Raw genomic sequence first — 18,624 nt, 5'->3', positions numbered from 1 at the left:
GGTTAGGAGTCTCTTCATCTCTGAGAGTCTGTGGGCTCTGCCTAGGCTCTTCCTACCTGTGCTACCTGGAGAGGCAGTAAACTAAGGGCAATGGTAGGGCTTGCGTCACTTGTTTCTCATTTCTCCGGGATTACTACTTTTGTTGCCTGATGTCAAATGTCTTGAAAACTGTTGTGTCTTATATTGGTTGTGGTGAGATTTTGGCTGTCTCAGGTGAGAGATTAAGTCCGATGTTTGTAATTCCATTCTGTACAGAACCAGAATTGCTGGTTGATATTCAATACCCATTTTGGAGAGAGTTCACAGGACACAGCTGGCTTTGTGCTGTTTGTTTGACCTCTTTAATGTACTTCTTCCAAATTAGTGATCAAGACTGACCTTGAGGCTTCCAGATCTCAGTTCTTCCTTCAATTCAGCAGCCATCCACTTGGTTACCATAGAGTCTCAACAGTGAGGAAGTTGGACTTCCCCAGGAGCATGGGGTTGGGCTCGCAAACTATAAAAACCAAGAAGTCAATCTAGGAACTCTAAATTTTCTCCTTCTTTTTTCTGAGTCCCCTCATTTGATGTGATGATTGACCTCAGGCAGAGTTAAGCCAAGCGAGGGGTCATAAAGATACATGCCAATACAGACCTTGCCAATCTGGGCTGTTTCACAAGGAGAGAGTGAAGAGTGAAATTCCAGCCTCAGCTTCTTCCTCAGGGAATTCCAAGATGACCCACTGTTATTTTGGGAGAAGGGCCTTGCTGGAGTAGGCAGGTAGAGAGTCTGGGGAAGCCCCCTGGAGGGATCTAAGGGATAAGGTGAACAGGGTCTCAAAGGAGGTAGGTAGGGGCAGGTAGAAGAGGAAAAGGCAATAAATAATCTCAGCTTTTTAAACTCTTTTCTCATTGCAGATTCAGCACTTCCTTTTCTCTCTTCCCATCCACTCATTTGTTTGCTCATTCAACAAAACTGTTCAAAATAGGGGATATGGAAGTGACCAGAAACAAACAAGCAAATAACAGCTACAAGAAACCAATTTCTACTTACTGGAGCTTACGGACCTAAATCAATTAATATATTTTAAAAGTGCTGCAGGGGAGATGAGAGCTTATAATGGTTGCCTTGATTTTAATATGTTGGGGGGCTAGGACTGGCATCAGAATTAGTTTCCCAGCGAGCTGGGGTTCTGAAAGACAGAGGAGGGGTTCACTCAATGAAAGAGGTGAGGTGAACACTTAGGTAGAGAAAACCAACATGCCGAGGCCAGGAAGCAGGAAACAGACTTCACTTTGGCTCCAGGTGCTCACCCCTCAGAGCATGCTGGGGGTTGGAGGAAGAGCCCCTCCCTTGGCCTTGTTTCCCACCATCACCTTGGAGGCCCTGGCATGAGGCTGGAGTCACTGGGGGCTGGCCTGCTTGCTTTTGGAAGACACATGTCTTTCTCCCTGTCCTCTTGTCACCCCCACCCCTGCCCTCGATCTCTTTGTGCCATTGGGCAGGTCCTACCAGCCCCTGGCTTCTAACATGCAGCTCCCTGAGCCCTGCAGTGTGAACTGTCTGAGGGTCTTGAGCATGTTATTTCTCCTCTAATTAGCTAGCACACCTGTGCTGTGGTGGCTTCTCCTGAGCCTATGAGGCCACCAGAGGTCGAATTAACGGGGGCTTGGTGTAATAAGTCATTGCTGTGCAAGCTCAAGGCAATTAATTCTAACACTCGGAACTGCTCAAGACTAATTCCACTAATCTATATTGTGAAACCAGGGGTACGAGCACGCACGCGCGCGCGCGCACACACACACACATGCACACGCACACACGCACACACCATCACGTTAACAACTTCCTACATCTGGTGCTTTATGTTACATGACCTCATCACTCCTCATGACCAGCCTATCGATTAGGGACTACTGCCATTCTCATTTTACAGATTATAAGACACTTCAGCCCAGAGAGGTCTGCAAAGTCACACAGCTTCAGGGCTGGGGCTGGGATTCGATGCCCATGTAAGTTATTGCTGAGACCACGTTCTTTCTGGTACCCTCCATGAACTATGCTCTCGGTACTTTGAACTCCATTTTATATCCAGAATCCTTCTTGTTACCAGAGAATTGAGGTGGCAGGCCTTACAGCTGTTTTGTCTTTTAATTGCATGATTTCTGTCTAAATGAAATCCTTTGACCCTATGCATGTCTTGGCACCTCTGATTCTCTGGTCCAGGGGGGACACTGGGAGTTGCTGTCCAAGGCCACCTGACTCCTGGAAAATCTAAGTAGGAAAAAGGTAACAGAGAGTAACTGCAGATCCTAATTGCTTTGCCTGCTGTTCATGTCTCAGATCAAATACCATTTTGTCCTCTTTTTCCCCTTTAGGGGGGAATTAATTAAGTTCTAATTACACCGACAGAAAAAATAGAAGCTACAATAAAATTATTTTTTTTTAAAAAAAAGAGCTATTAACAAGGTCTGAGCACAGAGCTTGTTATAACCTGGGGAATGCTCCTCATTTGAATTTTATGGCCTTTCCATTTACATTTTTCTATTAAACCTTTTCTTACAACCCTCAATATGTCTTCTTTCCACGGCATAATGATCTTTGGGAAGTTTCCGGTGTTAAATTAGATACTCGGGGCCCCCTTACTCTTCCCGCAGTCAGTCGGAGCATTGTGTCTCCCATGAGGCAGGTTCATAATAATGTTTTTAAACTGATTGAAAAGTTCACACCAAGTTTTCTCCACTTGGAAGGAAGTCTGACTCACAGAGCTCCTCTGGTCCCGGCAAAGAGGGCGGGAGCCAGCCCTTGCCTTGTTGGAGAGAAACTTTCCAAGTTTATTGCAATCAGGACATCTCATTGCAAAATGGGACCTTGATTGTTTCACCTTGTCACACGGAGGCCGGCCATGCTGGCAGGGCTGGGCGGATGTTAAGGTGGGACGGACCTTGCTTCCTACAAGGAGGGATGGGAGAGGCCTCCTGGCCCCGCAGCGGCACGTAGCTCTGCCCAGAATGTCAGAGCTTGGAAGACAGACTGTCCCAGGAGGAGATGTGACCTGCCAAGTCACAAAATAAGGCTGCCTCTAACTAGACCCAGCCCATCCTCAGTTTCTCTGCCACATGTGGCCAAGTCACCCCGGTAGGTTCTTCGGAATTCAGATTCTCAGTCCCGAGCCTCAGCCTACCGATCCGGACCTGTAGCACTGGGATCCTGGAACCTGTAGTTTTCAGATGCCTCCAGGGAGATGCAGGTGACAAGCCAGCTGCGGGAGTCATCTGATGAAGATGTCAAGACCAGATGAAAAGGACAGGCTTTCAGGGAAGAGAAATGCACGGGGTGGCCCACACAGCAGAGAAGAATGACACATGCCCGTAAGGGATTGCAGCTTCCAGTCTAGGTGGTTCTCATAGGGGAATTTCCGTGAAATCTTTGCATTTATCCGAAAATTATGTAATTTTGAATTCCACTTTAATAATTTTTGTATAAATATATGTATATTTATATAGGTATGCATGTGTATATGTGTGTATATACAACCCAGATATGAGCTGATCCCAGAACATCTGTTACATTTCCCAGAACAGCACACACTAGCCCATGCTCGAGCCTTCCTCAAGATTTTGAAAAATTCCTGGTTGGGTAGGTAGGAATGGGTGCTTATATCCCCAGGTTCATCTCAGGGCTCTGAATTCCACTCAATTTGCTTCTGGATCCTCTCATCATTCCATGAGAATCACCTCTACTTTTTGATGCATTTCATAGTATTGTAAAGTGGCCCATACTTGATTTCCAGTAAAACTCATTCTCACAAGGAATTAACCTAAACAGTGCACTCAAAGAATGATTATTTGGGGGAGAAGTGCATGGAGGAGGGGCAGAGATCTGCTGGACCTGGCTCATCCAGGCTCACAAGGGCCAGCTATTACATTTTCAGGGATTTTGCAATCTGTTTGTTAAACATGGTCATTATTAAAATTAAATTATATGAACTTATAATTAAATTAACTACATTATTAAAAGTAATACATATTAAAAACTCATTCCTTACTAATCATTTTACTACATTTTATTATTTATGCTGTTGAAGTTGTCTACTATATCTGTGAGGTAGAAATAGCATGGAATGGGAGAGGTAACTGTATCCCTCCTGAGTTCTGTGTTTAGTGATTTCACGCAGGTAGAATGAAACTGGCCATGGTGGGAGTATTTATACCACGTTAACTGAAAATACTGCAAATCAAGGCTTGGTTTATTGTTTTGTTGATTGTCTGGGTTTAAAAATTAATGAATAATATTCTAATATCAATTAAACTTCAGTGTATCTGTAACTAGCATAAAAGTTGAAGAAATTATTTTTCGGTATTTTAAAACCATTACCCGATTCAGCAAGGTAGTCACTCTCATCATTGACAAATGAGTGAAGTTTTGACATGTCTGTCTTTTGTGTTTCACCTTCCATCTTATTCATCAACATAAATGAAAATATCAACCAACATTCATTTTGGAAGTACGCTTGGAATCAAGTGTTTATTTGTATCCTATTTTCTCAAATCATGGTTGAATTGCAACTTTAGCTCAGCTATAGATGCAAAAACTCTGCAAAAATCAAGCACTCTGCAAGAGCCAGCTGGCTACATTGTGAAGCATAGTGTATATTTTGTTATCATTTATAGTTGTGTGCTGCACCATCTTTGCATTGCATTAGTCAAGTTCATAATACACGGATGTATTTTTCCCCAGAGAGCAAGCTGTTAAACAGTTACCAGCCCACCACTAGGGGTTTATGTCCCAACAATATAAATATGTTGAACAGTAAACATCCTTTGAAATAGATATACTTTCTTGCCTCAAACCAGTAATATCCTCCCCTTCTCTATCAGATGCAAAAAAGAATTCCTTTATCTTCTATAAAGCTATTTACTCACCCCTTGTATTGGTGTTATTGGACATCCATGGGTTACCACCCTAACACGTCTGCCTTCTCCCATCAATAGCATCTTGCTCTTGTGATGTAGCCCTCCTCCATTTTCAGTTTTATTGTCTAAGTAGAATGAATCGGGTCCCCCAGCTACAATAACTGGCTCTGATAAACTTAACCTATTAGCATGTTCCAGCTTCCTGGACACAGTGATTGGTTCAGAGTTAACACATGATCCAGTTTTGACCAATGAAAGAGAGACTCCCAGAAGAGATGGGCTTGTTTTCTTTAGATAATATATAAGCTAGGAACTACTTCAGCCATTTATTATCACCAGGAAAGCGCTCAGAGCTGGCGGGGGGAGGAACTCCCAGAACCTGAGGATGAAGCCGAACACCACAGAAAGCAAAGAGGACAGACACTACACCAAACCTGGGTCCTTGGTAAAATTATTTGAGCTACTAGAGAAAGCCTTATCTCTTGTACCTGATTTTTAGATACAAGAACTAATAAGTCTCCTTGGTTTTTTTTGTCTGTTTTTTTGTTTGTTTGTTTTTGTGTGCTTTTTAAAAGTCCCCTTGTTTTTAAGGCCAATTTGTTTTCTGTCACTTGAAACCCAAAATATTCTTAACTTTTATATTTGTTTTGGCTCCTTACCTCTGGGGCTTAATTTTCTACCACAAGGCTAATAAACCCTCTGCTTAAACACAGGTAATTTCTTCCCTAAGAGAAATTCTCCTCAAGCTAATAATATTTTTTAAATTGACTTCCCTACATAAAAGCAGTGTTTCTAATAATTTATTGTCAAGCAAAATTAACATTCTAGAAGGTTGCACCGTATTTATTCAGTGGAGTTGGAGTACTTGCTAGCACAGAATCATGTACTACAGGGATTGCACACCTTGGTTGCAATCCCTGTAGTATATGGGGTTGCACACCTTTAGCTGGCACTAGAGCATGAAGCCACCACTTGCATCTAACATAGTCAAGTTGGCTGGCTATTCATGTGTTTTACACCAGTCACGGGGTAGAATGTTGCGAGTGTTGGATGTAGAAGGCAGTAATTTGAGGAAGGTGAAGGATCACACTAACAATAATAATAATAATAGAAAAACACATACACTGCTTTCTGAGTGCCAGGCTCTGCATAAAGTGCTTTCCATGAATTAATCTTCACGGCCCCTTTAGAGGGTAGGCATTGCCCTCCCCTCTTAACAGGTGAAGACATGGAAATGCTTGCCCGAGGTTGCACACCTTGGCTCCTGAGTCTGTGCTCTAACCACTGGGATGCGTTGCTTCTCCGCTGTGTGCTTGGGTGAAAACTGGGGAAAGTGGAGATGTAGCTGCATCCAACTCACATGAATAGTTGAGCCCTGGAGGGGACCTGCCTCTGTGGCTCCAAGGGTGGCTGTAGAGCCCCAGCATCCACAGAAGTGCTTCACTAATGAAAACAAAGAGACCAAATGCAAGTCAAGCTCGAAGGAGCAGGAGAGACAGCCAAGAGCACACTTTCCAAGGAGCAAGGCAAGTCCATCAACAGTCAAGGAACATAGATGGTAAACATGTAAAACACGTTAGCAGGTGAGTGAGCAGGTTGAAGACATGAGCTCAGAATGGGAACGATAAATAATGAGAGGGCACCACAGGACGGTTTTTATGTATCAAAGTAGAAAAGGTCCAATAGTTAAAGGCCATGCAGTTAGGTGGGTGTAGTACTAGTCATTGCTACCATCATGCTCCGTACAAACCATGCCAGAACTCAGTCCTATACAACAGCAAGCGCATATTTCTTCTTCACTGATTTGTGCACCAGCTGAGGTCCAGTTGGTCATGCTCTGCTCCAAGCTGCAGGCCGGGTGCAGGTCGGCTCCACATGCCTCTCACCCTCTTTGCACCAACCGGTGAGCCAGGGCAGGTTTCCGTCACGGCAATGACAACACGCACAAGATTGCAAGTCCAATCACACAAACACATTTCAAGTCTCTGCTGTGTCTTGTCTGCCAGCATCCCATTGTCTAAGGCAGTGGTTCTCAACCTTCCTAATGCCGTGACCCTTTAATACAGTTCCTCATGTTGTGGTGACCCCCAATTTCATTGTTACAAATTGAACATAATTAAAGCATAGTGATCAATCACAAAAACAATATGTAATTATATATGTGTTTTCCGATGGTCTTAGGTGACCCCTGTGAAAGGGGTTGTTCGACCCCCAAAGGGGTCGCGACCCACAGGTTGAGAACCACTGGTCTAAGGCGACTCACATGACCAAGCCCAAAGGCAAAAGGTGGGGGAACACTGCCCACCATGAGCCCATGGCGAGAGGGTGGGTGTCTAATACCATCCCAAGGGAGGAAATAATTAAGACCAACAATTAAACCTACGAGCCCCAAAGATAAGCCTTGCCTTACAGTGATATAAGGATCTGCCCCGGAGAGGGAAGCAAGGGATGACACTGAGTCCTTAGCTTTGGTGAAGGAAGCGGGGGAGAGCTCATAGAGGTGACCAGGTATAGGAGAGGCTAGTGGGGGTGAATGGGGAAGAAGAGGGTGCTTTTCCCAGACCTTGATGAACACGGGCAGATGGAACATGGCTATTTCTAAGATAAAATGGAAATTCTCACCCAAGGTTCATCTATTGAAACTGTGCTCAGGCCGGTTATAAACTAGCAAAGGTGTGATGTTAGTGGCTACAGATAAATGGTTAGGTGACTTCCATTTCTGAGGAGTCTCAGGTCACCTTACTGTGGGCTAAGCACAGCCAGCATTGGCTAAGTTAGGTCCATGTTTTACAGGCAGCACGCAATGATTCAGAGTGATTGCGTGTTCGTACCAATTTCACCCTTTCCTCTGGAACAAGCCCCTTCCGTCTTCTCCATAGGCCAGAGAAGCCAGCCATGGCCACAGGCAGGCTCCCACAGCCCAGTGAATTTGCCGTTGTGACTTCTTGAGTGAAATCATTTTTACTATTCTGATTTGACTTTGAATCTGAGACCACACCCTGTATTTCTTGGGGGCCAGGGTACCCTAGTTAGCTTTTATTGGATAGCTGAGTCAGACAGGATAAGGGATCTACATAAATGTCGATCTTTATAAACGGATCTTTATTTTGCACGGGCACCTTCAAAAAGTTACAAAAGAAACAAGTGCAGATCAGTCCTCCTCAACCATAACCGCATGTGAAGATCACCTTGGGGGCTGTAATATCACAGATGCCTGGGCCCTTCCCAGACCAATTAAATCAGGAGCTCAGGGTGGTGGGGTGGTGCCTGGACACTGTGGTGTTCGCTTGTCTGTTTGTTAGGCTCCCAGGTGTTTCTGAGGTGTAGCCAGGTGTGGAAGTCACTATGTTAGCGTCTACAGTTTAATTAGCACGGTGCTGTGTTGGTCTGCTGATTCCACTGATAAGATTCACTGTGCAAATATAAAACAAGGTCATGTTCATTCTGTGTTCAGTATTGAAAAATGTAACTTTTTTCAAGATTGGGACTTCACTTTTCTTTGTTCTGAAAGTTCTCCCCCAGCCTTTAGCCAACAGCAAGGTGGAGGCATGGCTTCTCAATCAGAATGTTAAGGAACAGTGGTTGGTCTGCTGATTCCACTGATAAGATTCACTGTGCAAATATAAAACAAGGTCATGTTCATTCTGTGTTCAGTATTGAAAAATGTAACTTTTTTCAAGATTGGGACTTCACTTTTCTTTGTTCTGAAAGTTCTCCCCCAGCCTTTAGCCAACAGCAAGGTGGAGGCATGGCTTCTCAATCAGAATGTTAAGGAATAGTGGCCACAGTGATGATGATGATGATAATGGTGATGAGGATGATGATGATGATGATGATGAGGAGGAGGAGGAGGCGGAGGATAAATTGTCAGAGCATCTGGGCCAACTGTGCTCAGACACAGAATTGAGTACATTTTTTTTTCTCTTCTCTCAGGAATTCTGTGCATCTATTGATATGCACGGGAGCTTTTGTTTAATAATCAGAGATGACCCGAAGGGAAGGTATTTTGTTGGACCAAATGGCAGCAGGAGAAAGAGGACACCATGGGGTGAACTGCATGACATCTGCCTCTCCCAGCCTCCTGGCCCGCCTGCTCCTGTGCTGGCAGCTTACACACTGCCTTGTCCTTAGGGGTGTTGTGGGCTCTGGGCATTTTCAGAATTATTTCAGGGGCAGGTGACAATGTGTAAGCTAGACTGGGGGGAAGACCATTCACCCTTCTTCTGATCTGAGCACTCTAAAGCATCCTTGGTCAGAAATGGCCAGTCCTACTTCACAGCAGAGACAACTGAGGCTCAGATAAAGTAAGGGGTTTGCCTAGCATCACTCAGAAGAGATGAGCTGCAATTGGAAGTCAGACCTTCCAAACCCAAAATTCTTTGCTTATTTCTAAGACAGAAAATCATGGTATTTGGGAGGGAATGAAAGCAGATCTATACCTATATTTATATTTATATAGAATCTTTAGTTAATAGCTACCCGCCATCAGTTTTTCTGGACACTTAGGGATGACTCCTGGTTGAGAAACCTCAAGTTATTTCTACAACATCAGCAAACCCTATGACTTCATCCTTCACAACCCACTGTGTGAAAAGAACATGAAAACGCTGGGCTCATTTTTGCAACAAGGAATGGAAAACCTTCCTTGCCAAAGTGGTTTATGTCCATCGCTTCTCCACGGAGGCGTGGTAATGGACACACAGGAAGCAGAGACCTCGGGCATCAGTGACCTCCGCTACCTGCCTTTCCTTGGGAGCGAGAGGCTGCCTTGGGAGTCACCTCTACGGTCAAGAATGGACATTGCATTCATTTTTGTACCAGGGAGCTCCAGGGTGGTTAGGGGTTTGCAGTGAATGACCCGATTGGAGAGTTTCCTTTTAAAGCTCACTTCAACTTGGAAATCCCATCGCTGAGGAGGGCGGGGGGGGAGCCGTCTGGTCGGCTGTTTGCATTCTGCTCTGATTTCTTTCTCATGCTCTGAGCTGGCTTGGTTACAGTTTTACTTTTTATTTTTTCTCTATGCATCCCAAATGCAGCCTTGGTGCACTGGCCTCTATTATAAACCTCATCCTGCCATAATCAGGGGTTAATTAGTTAGACATCCGTAGAGTTCGCTGCAACACCCTGGTCAGCGAACCTGACCGGGTGCCAAGGAAGCTGGTGGGCGAGCCGGCGGTGCAGGACTGCGGCTCTGCGACACACACATTTACAGTGTATTACCCTACATTTCTTATTACTTTTCTGAAGCACCGAGAGCAGCATGGGAGATGATATAGACGTTCCAGAAAGGAAAGGTGGGGGCAGGCGGAGGCCAGCTTTTCTGTGATGAAGCCAATTGTTCCACATTGCTGATTCACCCGGAGATTATTCTGCATTATCTATTATTGGAACGGAGTGTCAAAATATTTCTTTTTCTCAAACATGTTAGAGGTTGCGAAACTCATTTCCATCGAAAATACCTGGCCGTGATTTCTCAGCTAAGGAAATAACCATCGCTAAAGTTATCTGTGGAAGTCAGGGAGCCAATAATGTTTGGCTACTGTGACGTTTATTTGGCTTAATGGGTTCCTTCCTGAGAACTTAATGTCTTTTCCACATGCCGCGGCCGCAATGGAATCGCAACTGACATACTTCTACCCGCGGGTCCTTTCTTCTCTTTAGATGATGTGAAAAATGAGTCCAATTCCAATTCTCTTGTTATGTTCACTCACCTAACATTGAACAAATGTCTCTTTGAGGACCCGTTGTCTGCCTAGCACCTCATTTTCTCTTTCAGCAACATCACTGCTCTCTCATTTTCCCAAGTGCCTCAAAGTTCGGAGTCCTAATTCCGTCCCAGTCTTCTCCAGAAATCAGCTCTGGGTCTTCCCCCCACTTCTGTACAGGCCCCCTCTTAACAACACATGTAAATGAATAAAAATCATATAATTATGACAAAAAAAGAAACAACTAAGTTCAATAAGCCTTTGACTGTGTCAAGGGCCCATTTGTAAAATAGGATGTGTGAGTCAGTCATCTTTCCTGTCTTTCAGGGTCAATGAGCTGAAGAGGGAGATGGACTCATATTCAGGGGATATTAAAAATCTGATGACAGGGGTGTGGGAGCACCCATGGGTCAGAATACACAGTGGCTTCAGTTCTGGAGAAGACCCGGAAGGCCCCGATGAGCCCTCTGCTAGCTGGATGGTGAGGAGTCCTGGGATGTGCAGGCCATGGAGGGGGCACCCAAGATTTTGGACAGCAGGTATTTACCACCAGCATGGAGGTATTCTGACATGTTAACCGACTTAAATAACCATGCCAGGGCCCACCAGCTGAGTAACAGCCCTGCTTGCGCACATCAGAAACCACCTGGGGCACTTGTGAAAAAAGTCAGAATCTGGACCCTTCGCTCAGGTTCTGATTCAGTGATTCTAGGGTGGGTCTGGGAACATGGATTTTTTTTACAGCCTCACCCGAGGATATTTTACCACTGATTTTTAGAGAGAGTGGAAGAGAGAGGGAAAGACAGAGAGAAATATCAATGTAAGAGAAACACTTCAATTGGTTGCCTCCTACGCACGCCCCAACCAGGGCCCAGGTCAGGGAGGAGCCTGCAACCGAGGTATGTGCCCTTGACTGGAATCAAATCCAGGACCCTGTGCCCTGCATGCCGAAGCTCTATCCACTGAGCCAAACTGGCTAGGGCTGGGAACATGAATTTTAAAAAAAGGCATTAGTGACTATGATGGGACCAGCTGGTAGACCTGGATCTGGGAATGGCTGTTAACATGTGGGTCAAGAGGGCAGGCCTTGGGTCTGGCGGGGCTGGGTCAGGGCTCTGGCTCTGCCATTGGCTTGAACTCTCTGAGTTTCTATCTAATCATCTGTAAAATGGGGCTAATGACGGTGGTTGTGAGGATAAATGAGAAAGTGCCAAGCCCGTTCCTCTGCCTCCCTCACCCACGCCCCTCCCATCCACAGCAAAGGAGAAGAATGACTTTCAGTTGAACCTCCTAAGGTGCTTGGTGAGAAGACTCCTGGGACTGCCCCAGCTCGAATAAGTCAAGATTTCTTAGCGTGAGAACCCACATTTTCAAAAAGTATCCCCACATCTTTCTTACATTCACTAAGCTTAACAAACAAACATTGCTGTAGTTGGAGAAAGAATAAACAGCAGTTTTAAATCTCAAGAGCGGGTTGCTGCCTGTTCTGCCTACAGATGAAGATACTCCTGAACACGGGCAGCAGGAAGGATTCAGGCCCTGAGGACTGGGGCTCCGGCATCCAATCTGCGTCCACTCCCCTTGGGGATGTTTAATCCCATTCAAATATGAATATAACACCCCTCCCCCTCCCAATGCACCGTGACTACAAAGCGAGCTAATGGGTATGTAGAAATATATGCCTAAGAAAGCATTTTAATCAATATATAAATCGATAATACCGTTGATCGGGTGGGGGGGCATCTATTTATTTTCTCCTTTAAATTTAACTAACATTTTATTTTATCACTCCTTTTCCAATTATAAAAATACTCGAACTGAGGAAAAATCGGAAACTAGAGAAAAGCATAAAGTTGTTTTAAAAAATGTACTCAGCTGGCCACAGTGACTACATCACCCAAAAGGATTACCTGTTAAAGCAATTAAGTTGGATACGTCCTTCTATGGTGCCTCAGGGAGAGAAACAGTAGAGCATGGGGCCAAGGACATGAGCTCTGCCTTGAGTTCCAATGGCTGTGGTGTGACTTGGGCCAACTCAACTTTTCTTTACCTCAGTTTCCTCATCTGTAGCATGGGCTAATGCTATTCCCTACAACATGAGGTTTTGACTACATGTTTATTTATTAGACAACATAAAACATGTCAAGCTCTTATCTTACTCTGAAAACACTGGGCTATTACGTGAATTACAGAGTTTGATCGAGTAAGAAACACCAGGTCGGATAATGGCTATGCTGATTGTCTACAGGTGCTGTCCATTCTGATCACCCCATTTATAGATATTTCAGCTGTCACCCCAGGAATAATGACAGTTGTAGCTAATGTTACTGAGCACTTAGCTTGGCCAGGCACTAGTCGAAATGCATTATTACAGCTGACCCTCAAAATAGCTCTCTAAAATTGGGGTTTATAGAAGGTGGTATTTTATTTTATTTTACTTTTTTAAAAAATTTTATTTCCCCTTTCTTACCTGAAAAGTTCACCTATCATAGAAAGTGATCCCTGCTCGAGTCACACCACCCCGATCCAGATGTGAACACCTGGAGGCACATTGAAGTCCCCGCTGTTGCTTTGAAGGAGTGACATCTGTGATGCCAGCTTCTGATTGTTTGCTGCATGGCTAATTTTAAATATTTGTTTAATATGCAAATGATACCTCCCAGTGACAGCTGGGGGAGAACCGCAGACATCTTTCCTCAAAGCGATGCAGCCTTGCTGTGGTTCCCACTGAGCTGCCGACACTGTGTTATTTCAGTCCAGGGCTCTGCCGCTGCTAACACACACGCCTTTATGAGAATGGGGAAATGATGCCCCCCCTGGAAAGGTAAATTAGAAGAAAGCACCACCACTACCACCACCACTCCCAGTCCCAGGAGAGAATGATAGAAGGCTATTCCCGCATTAGTGGTTGACCAAGGAAAACACCTGTCACTAGACTGGTTCTGAGCTGGGCGGCCCGGGACCTCCAGGCTCTTGGCTCACATAGGAAAGAATTCAAGAATGAGTTCGAGTGAGAGCAAAAGCAAGTTTTATTTAGGTAGAGAAAGAAAGAGGCCAGCTCGGGGTTCCTGGAGACAGGATCCTGGACTATGGCCCAGACTACAGATTGCCTTGACTCGCTGCTCCCCTGGTTGCGGGTCTCAAGGGGCCGCTGGAAAAAAGGAAATTGCCAGTCCGGTCCAAATGGATGGGAGCAAACTCAGGAGTGCGTTGTGTGCTGGGTTAGTCAGTTCTTGGGACTTTATGTGTCTCCAAGGGTGGGTTGTTTCTGAACTTTGTGATCAAATTCTGTCTCCGCCTTCTGGTTGGGAGGGGGTCTTGTTACTAATAAGTGCCATGGTGTTGGTCTCCCAGGGTCCCCCTTTTACTTTTGGTGTCAATTTTCATTATAATGATGGTATAACAAGCTTTGGGGGTCATTTTTTGGTCCATTTTTTCTTCATCTTGGATTGGTCTGGTTTTAGCCAGTTCTTGTTGTGGACCTCTCTAACCACCCAGGGGTTTCCTGGCATCAACTTTTTCTCTTTGATCATGCGTGGAAGTGGGGGCTCTGGTGAGAGGATTAGTGGCGTATTGGTCTGTGATGCCCACTGTCCACTCCTACTTCCTCATTCCACTTGTTGGGAGCTTTCCCTAACTTTTCCCTATCCCGCCTCACACTCATCATCAAAGGGCACAGAGCCTGGAGAGTGGAGAACTAGCTACATTTCGGCCTTCTTGGCTACACACCTTAGTGCAGTGCACAACCTGCAAAACCTTACATGACAGCCCTGACCCAGAGTCTTAAGACGTTTGCACTTCCAAGTTGCCCCACGTTGTGGAATAAAAAAGTGTTATTTCAACAGCTGGCTCCAGAGACCCTCTTAGGGTGAGACCCATGCTGATTAGGAAAGTGCCCCGATGGGCTACTTTTGTGTGGCAGGAGAAAGCTCCTTTGACGGAGGTGCTGTTTGGTTAGCAGGAATTTGGCGGGTGTAGGAGTGAGGGGGAGGAATGGAGAAGGGGACTGAGTAACAGGACAGCAAGATGGAACCTGCAGAGAAACAGTATCAGCAACAAATTCCAAATGAGTGGTCAGAGGGTCTGTTTTAGGAGCAGGATGTGTAGTATTCCAGCGTGGATTTGGGGGATCGCCACATAAACCTCTATTACCTTAAAGCTTCACCAATAATCTGGTGAATATAACTTTGTCTCAGGAGAACTGGGGTTGCACCCTTTGTGGACACTGCTTGCAAGAAACTGATCTAATTCCATGAAAGGAGAAACACAAAGACAGTCACCAGAGAAGTGTAGGCACTAATATGCCCCAGGCCTCTGAGGGTCCCAGAGAGACAGGAGGGACACTGGCTCTCCCACCAGGTAGGATGGAGATAAAGTCAATTCTGTTTGAATTTCAAAGGACAGAGTAACCCCAGGGGACATTATGGTTAAACATGTCAGCAATGGTCATACAGTTTTGGCGTTCTGTCATCTCTCTGGGTTATGATGAATAACTGTAGTTCCTAGCTACTGAGTGTCTAATATGTACCAGAAACTGAATAAATATGATCTCAAACTTCAAAACAAACTTAGCCAAGTAACTATTTATGCCCACATTTTAGAGATAATGACTTGAGGTTCTGCGAGGTAATTAAGTAACATGTCCAAGTTCACAGAGGTGGTAAGTGACAGAGCTAAGAACGGAACCCAGATCTCTCCAGTCCCAGAGACAAACTCCTTTCAGGGTCTCACGGTGGTGAATCCACACCTGTTTACTCTCTCTTCTCCAACCACTTCAGAAGAGCTAGTTCCTGGAGCTGAATGTGGGAAACACTGGTTAGAAACCTACACACAGGCAACCCTCCATCACCAGAATACAATCCTGGTAAGCTTAGCTGAGCAAGGGTCTCAACTACCACTGTCCCCTGGTCCTTAAGGAAAATATAAGCACAGGGGGTTAGAGCAGCTGACAGGTGGGTGCCCTTTGGTTCTGGTCCTGGTATGACTTGTCCCACCCAAGTGGGACCAAGAAGGGAAATGCCTTCCTTCAGCAAGAACGGAGCCTTTGCTGAGTCAGTCTCTTCCCGGCTGGCATTCTCTTAACTCTAGACGTACATGGTATGGCATCTTGAAGAGAGGAATTGCTTTTGTTTATGTGAAGAGCATGTAACTTGTGCCTAATTGCCCTGCAGCGCGGCGGCAATGAAGCGTATCATGAAATAGGTGTCCGATCTCCTAGGTTAGGAGTGTCACTCAATGTCAACACTATGTTCAGCCCCTGTGTACTGAGTCTTCGTGGCTTCTTAATCACAGTGGAGTGTGGTTACAAGATAAAAGCCAGAGGAGAGAAAGCATGTTATGCATTAATGCCAAGGAAAGGGAGGAGGAAAGCACTGTGTACTGTGTGTCAGGCAAACAACCAAAAATCTGGCTCTGTGTCCAAATGCCCCACTCTCGAGAGAACGGTATCAGCCCTCCTTCAGAACCACCAGCCCACATACAAACATGACTGAGGCTTGAATGCCTTCAGAGAGAGGGCCAAAGGGATTCTGGGAACATGGGTCATAATAGCATTCCAGAGAGGGAGGACGTTGAGGGAGGTTCTCAGAGTGTGACATTCCTAAGGAGGAGAGAACTGTGTTGGATTCTGGGAGCATGACAACCAGAATGAGACGTCTTTCTCCACCACACATAGGTTTATGTTATTTGCACCATCTACATGCTGATGGAAGCAAAGGAGCCTTGGGCTCCGCTTAAATGCTTCTACGAAGAACTGGGCAGGAGATGTCTCCCAAAGGCTGGGTGATCCTGCAGTGTCTAGAACAGTGATTCCCAAAGTGGGTGCTACCGCCCCCTGGTGGGCGCTGCAGCGATCCAGGGGGGCGGTGATGGCCACAGGTGCATTTGTTTTAACTTTTTTTGTATTACCTTTCTATTCTGAGTTCAATAAATAGTTTCATAATTTCAAACTTCAATGTTTCTAATTTACACCTTTCTTTACTATATTTTACGAAAAAGGTAGAAACATTAATACATATATCTTTCTGTTTAATTGCTATTAAAATTTTTAAAAAATTAATTTCCAGGGGGTGCTGAGTAATATTTTTTCTGGAAAGGGGGCGGTAGGCCAAATAAGTTTGGGAACCACTGGTCTAGAAATAGGTGACCTTTTGGGAAGGACACCATTGGTCTGTCCTGTCATGCTAGGTCCTCTGGAGGCCAAGAAGGAGCTGAACAGAAGGGAGGAGCTCTCCTGATGCCAGGATGTTAGAGAGGCTTCTTCTAGGTACCTCCACGGATGCTGGCCGGACTCACTACTTTCTTCTCTCCGTCCCACACGGGTGGAGACTATTTCACTTCCGATCATCTATGGGATCGGAATCCAACACAGCTGGCAAATTAATATACCATCACTACTAATAACAGGAAATGCTTACTACGTGGCTCTGGCCTTGCACTAGTCACTGTTCTGAGTACTTGATGTACATTAGCGTTTTTTAAAGAAATGAAAGTTAATTTTTAGATAATTTTAGATTCACAGGCAGTTGTAAGAAATAATTCAGAAATCCATGTGCCCTTTACAAATTAATATACCATCACTACTAATAACAGGAAATGCTTACTACGTGGCTCTGGCCTTGCACTAGTCACTGTTCTGAGTACTTGATGTACATTAGCGTTTTTTTTTAAAAAAAATGAAAGTTAATTTTTAGATAATTTTAGATTAACAGGCAGTTGTAAGAAATAATTCAGAAATCCACATGCCCTTTGCCCAGTTTCCCCCAGTGGGAATGCTTTGCAAAACTCTAGGAGAGTATAACAACAAGGAAATTAACATTATTACAGTCAAGATACTGGGCATTTCTATCACTGAAAGAATCCGTCAAGTTGCCCTTTCATAGTGTGCCCACTTCCCTCCTGCCCCGCCCCTCCCTGACCCTGCTACCACTCATCTGTTCTCCATTTTTGTAAGCCTGCCATTTCAAGAATGTGATGTAAATGCACCACACAGTATGCAACCTTTTGAGATTCGTGTTTTTCACTCAGCATAATTTTCTGGAGACTCACAGGTTGTGGCATCAATCGATTTTGCGTTCCTTTTTATTGCTGAGTAGTATTCCGTGGTACGGATGCACCACAGTTTAACCATCTGTCCATGGGAGGAGTTCTGGCTTGTTTGCAATTTGGGGTTATTATGAATAAAAGTGCTATAAACATTTGTGTACTTAGGTGTCAACATAAGTTTCATTTCCCTGGGGTCAATGCCCAGGAGTGCAATTGCTGGGTCACATGATCAGTTTTTCAGGAAACTGCCAAACCGTCTTCCAGAGTGGCTGCCTCATTTTACAGCCCCAGCAGCCAGTATGGGTGATCCTGTTTCTCTACACTCTCCCCAGCACTGGACTGCAGTTGTCATGCAAGACAGAATCAACATGCCATCCTTGGCCTGAGGCAACCAGCTTTCCAGAAAACCCTCATTAGAATATTCCCAGAATGGAGAAGAAACGAACCCATCCGCACACCACGATTTAGGATGGATCTGTTTGTCACATGAGCAAGGCAGAGAAAACTCACCAACATTTGATTACCAAAGAGATGAGTTTTGATGGGGATGTAGGAGAGGAGTTTAGAAAAGCTTGTGGTTACCCGGGACAGTCAAAGCAGGGCTACCAAAAGGGCTCTGGGTCTCTTGATGGTAAGAGCTAAGGTGTCAAGTTAAAAAGAACAGAGATCAGCCAGAAGCAAACTCTGCCACTCTGCAAACCCAGATGAAACCCAGAGGGCAGTTCCCTGTCATCCACTCAACCCTACTGTTTGCAGAATTCTTGCAATCAATAGCGCAGTAAGCGTGAGACTCCATCACCCAAACACTCCACTGTTAGTGACCCCATCTCTCAAGGCACAGGTCTCTTCCACTTCGGTCTTGCTCCTCCGCCCCTCGCTTTGGCCATATCCTTTTCCTCCCTCTTGAGCACCATCATTTCTATGGATCCGGCAGGACCTGGGCTCTGCAGTGCGGCTTCGTTTGCTTCACCAGACCTTC

Source organism: Myotis brandtii, unplaced genomic scaffold (assembly GCF_000412655.1).
Source record: "Myotis brandtii unplaced genomic scaffold, ASM41265v1 scaffold363, whole genome shotgun sequence".
In the NCBI taxonomy this organism is placed as follows: Eukaryota; Metazoa; Chordata; class Mammalia; order Chiroptera; family Vespertilionidae; genus Myotis; species Myotis brandtii.
This window is presented reverse-complemented; position numbering follows the sequence as displayed.